The following is a 4508-nucleotide window of genomic DNA, read 5'->3' as shown; positions in this document are numbered from 1 at the left end:
GGCTGGCCTCGAACTCAGAAATCTGCCCGCTTCTGCCTCCCAGAGTGCTGGGATTACAGGCGTGTGCCACCACCACATGACTCAGGATGCTACCTTTAAAAAAAATTATTTATATGCATATACTGTGGCTGTCCTTAACACACCAGAAGAGGGCATCAGATCCTCTTACATTACAGATGGTTGTGAGCTACTATGTGGCTGCTGGGAATTGAACTCAGGACCTTTGGAAGAGCAGTCAGTGTTCTAAATTGCTGAGCCATCTTTCCAGCCCTACACAACAACTTTTTAATGCTTAAAAAAAATTACAAAACCACTCAGAGATATCTTAGTCAACACAGCACTTACCCCACAAGCATGAGGAGCTGAGTTAGATCTTGAGAGTTCACATAAAATGCCTATGGTGATGCGTTTCCCAGAAACAGGAGGAGACACAGGTCTTGCTGGCTAGCCAGTGTGTCCCACTCAGCAAGCCCAGGTCAATGAAAAACCTGACACGGCTGGAGCTGCCTCAGTGGTTAAGGGCACTGACTGCTCTTCCAGAGGACCTGAGTTCAGTTTCCAGCAGCCACATGCTGGTTCACAACCATCTGTAATGAGATCTGATGCCCTCTTCTTGTGTGTCTGAAGACAGTTACAGTGTACGCACATAAAGAAAAAAAAGAGAAGAAAGGAAAGAGGAAGGAAGGAAGGAAGAAAAGAAAGAATGAAATAAAGAAGAAAGAAACGAAGGGAAGAAAGAAAGAAAAAAAAAGACCCCTGACACAAAATGCAAGACAACTGATACCCGACGTATGACAGAAGAAATTAACTTCTGGCCTCTATGCACATACAAAACATATAGGGCTACTGTATTGCCTGGCACTGGTCTACAGAGCTAGTTATAAGATAGCAGGGCCACACAGAGAAACCCTGTCTTGGCAAACCAAACACCCCCCCCCAAAAAAAATAATATTTTCTGTTTTTCTTTCTTTTTTTTTGGTTGTTGTTGGGTTTTTTGTTGTTGTTTGTTTTTTCAAGACAGGGTTTCTCTGTGTAGCTCCAGCTGTCCTGGAACTCACTATGTAGACCAGGCCCAAATAATATTTACACACACACACACACATGTTAAAAAATTATTGTAGCCATATGTAGTGGTACATGCCTGCAGTCTAGGCACTGGAGTGACTGAAGTGGGACATATGAGTCCAGGAGTTCACAAGCAGTTTAATCATCAACACAAACCCCATCGTTTTAGAAACATAAGAAAGAGGGGATACAAAGTATGCTGTGTTATGACTGGTGAGCAACTTTCTTTGTGCTAGATCAACTCAGTACATTCCCCCTGCTCGTCCCAATATTCTAGAAACAATCTGGAGACTCGGGTCCTCTACACAGTACAGAAACCAGGGCTTCTGTAGCATGACTTTTGAGATCCAGGTTCATGGAATAGAACATAATCTGAGTTGCAAAAATATGTGACTTATCACAACCATGTGCCTGGTCTGTCTTCTGATGGTGACCCCAATTCCAACATCTGGTTTCACACGCTGTTTCCAGAGTTCAGAAGCATTGAGCTTGGGGGAAAATGTGTTGCTTTTGTGTCTTGTTTTTATTTATTTTGGTTTTTTCGAGACAGGGTTTCTCTGTATAGCCCTGGCTGTCCTGGAACTCACTCTGTAGACTAGGCTGGCCTCGAACTCAGAAATCTGCCTGCCTCTGCCTCCCAGAGTGCTGGGATTACAGGCGTGCGCCACCACCGCTCGGCTTGTTTTTTGATTTTTAATGATTTATTTCATGTGCATTGGTGTCTTGCTTGTGTGTGTGTCTGTGTGGTGGTGCCAGATTCCCTGGAACTGGAGTTACAGGCAATTGCAAGCTGCCATGTGGTAGGTGCCGAGAATTGAACGCAGGTTCTTTGGAACAGCAGCCAGTGCTCTCAACCATTAAGCCATCTCTCAACCCTCTAGCTATGGTTTCTGCTTGCCTTTCAGTAGACAAATTGCTACTGCTGCTGCTGCTGCTTGCAGTTGTCATTTTATTTAAGCACAAATAAACCATGCATGTGAGCGAGCCATTGATTTATTTTCTCCGATGCACAGCTGGCCTGGGGATTGGTAACCCTGATGCTGCTCTTCCCAAGATGGCTTGCAGAGCTTGGAAGCACTGTGTGCTGTCTCAGTTTAATGAGACCGACTGTACACTGGAAGCAGTAACAGCTGCGTGATGCTTTAGACCAGGAACTTCTGGACACCACGGGCCAGCATGTGCTTTGTTTTCGTATTGTTCCCATAAGCAATGTTGGGCATCAGGATCCAGCCCTTGAATCTTCATGGCATCCTGTTGGCAGACACCTCTGCAAGTTTATACCAGTTGCACTTAGTTTTGACATAATGGTCTGACTGGTGCAGGATGGGATCTTATTTCATCAGATGCTAAAGGGTAGCCATGATGCTTGGAAAAAGGAAAATGGCCACCTCACAGGCAGCTGGGAGGACGAAGGCCAAATATCTGCTTCTCTTTAAATTTTGGGGTTACTTGTGTTTTGTGACAGTATTTCACTATGTAGCCCTGACTGGCCTTAAACTCAGAGGTCTGTCTTCTAAGTTCCTTGATCTTGAGTTCCTATTCATCTAGTCTAAATTTCCCCAGTGCCGGGCTTACAGGTATATGCCACCAGATCCTACCTGTTTGAGAAAGGGTCTTGCTATTTAGCCCAGGTTGGGCAGGTTGGGTTCCAGGCTACATAGGAAGAAACTACCTCAAAAAAATTATTTTAAATTAAATTTAAAGAAGGTGACAGAGAAACATGAACAACAGAGGGAGTTCTTGCTGGCAATGGCTTGGACTTAGGTGGTGAGAGAAATTAGACATAACTGTCGGGGGTTGGGGGTGGCCTTGAACTCAGGGGGGGCTGGTGGGGAGTAGGCATCCATGAACAAAACTGGTTAAGGTTCGCATACCACGGGTCCGCCTTGCATTCTCTTCTCTTCCCTTCCTTTCTTTTTTGTTTTCTTGGGTTTTTTTGGTTTTGTTTTTTGTTTTTTTTTTCGAGACAGGGTTTCTCTGTGTAGCCCTGGCTCTCCTTGGAACTCACTCTGTAGACCAGGCTGGCCTCGAACTCAGAAATCCGCCTGCCTCTGCCTCCCAAGTGCTGGAATTACAGGTGTGTGCAGCCACTGCTGTGTTTGCATTCTTTTCTTGTTCTCTATTCTCATCTCCATAACAGTGAGAGCATCTTCTTCATTGTATCCTTCCATGCAGGGCCTAATGTTTAGGCAACACCTGGATTCAGTTCTTTGAAGCCATTTGGGTTTGGGTTTGATTCGTCACCTTTGATCCTGTTATTTCAACAGTAATCCTTTCCCTGCATTTGTTACTTCTACCCACCCTGCAGAAGCTACTTAGGAATCCCTTACCAGCAAACACGCTTAACCAGTTAAAAGGCTGAGAGTCATAAATCAGAAGCTTTGTCACATTCGGGGCAAGTTACACATTCATTGGGGGGCACACTCATCTCCCTCTTCTTTACAGGGTCTCCTACAGTCCAAACTGGCCTTGAACTCTCAACGTAGTCAAAGATGTCATTGAACTCTTGATTTTCCTGGAACTGCAAGTAAAATTCAATGTTCATTCAAGCAAGTACCTCTGGAGCATGTAATGTCAGCTGCAGGTCACTCGGTGCCTTCTATTGTGTCTGTTAAGCACTACTTTTTACTCACCTGTTTGTCTCTTGTTGTTCCCCAACCCCCAGACAGGATTTCTCTGTGTAGCCCTGGCTGTCCTGGAATTCACTCTGTAGACCAGGCTTGCCCTGAACATAGAGATCCATCTGCCTCTGCCTCCTGAATGCTGAGATTAATGTGTTCATCACGCCCTGGTCCAGAAGTTCTTTCAAAGGAGAAACATTTATATCCTCAGTACTTGGTCCAATGTTCAGAACACAGGCAATGTCTTTTTTTTTTTTTTTAAAGATTTATTTATTATTATATGTAAGTACACTATAGCTGCCTTCAGACACCCCAGAAGAGGGCATCACATCTTGTTAGGATGGTTGTGAGCCACCATGTGGTTGCTGGGATTTGAACTCGGGACCTTCAGAAGAGCAGTCAGACCTTCTTAACCGCTGAGCCATCTCACCAGCCCACACAGGCAATGTCTTATCCAGAACTGAATTCCATGACTGAAGTTCCAAGTCTGAGCCAGGCACGAATACTCAGAAAAAGCTGCAGCTTGAGCCAGATGTCGGGAAAGCAGTAGATTCAGTCAGAAGAAATTTCCAGGTGGGTAGCCGAGAATTCAAATCGAAGACGGGAAGTCAAAATGAAGAAAGGTGTGATACTGACTCTGGAACACAGCTATTTACATAGTGTTGACACAGGTCCCAAGTTACATGAAGTGCATAAATAATTCCTTGCAGGGTCGGGAGTCACGGGGGATTAATGGACTTGATACCTGCCTAAAATTCACTGGGGAGAACCAACTCCCATTAATTGTCCTCTGTACCATATACACTTAAAAAATGTTTCCAG

This window comes from Apodemus sylvaticus, chromosome 22, assembly GCF_947179515.1.
Source record: "Apodemus sylvaticus chromosome 22, mApoSyl1.1, whole genome shotgun sequence".
Classification (NCBI taxonomy): domain Eukaryota; kingdom Metazoa; phylum Chordata; class Mammalia; order Rodentia; family Muridae; genus Apodemus; species Apodemus sylvaticus.
Note: the sequence above shows the minus strand (reverse complement) of the source record.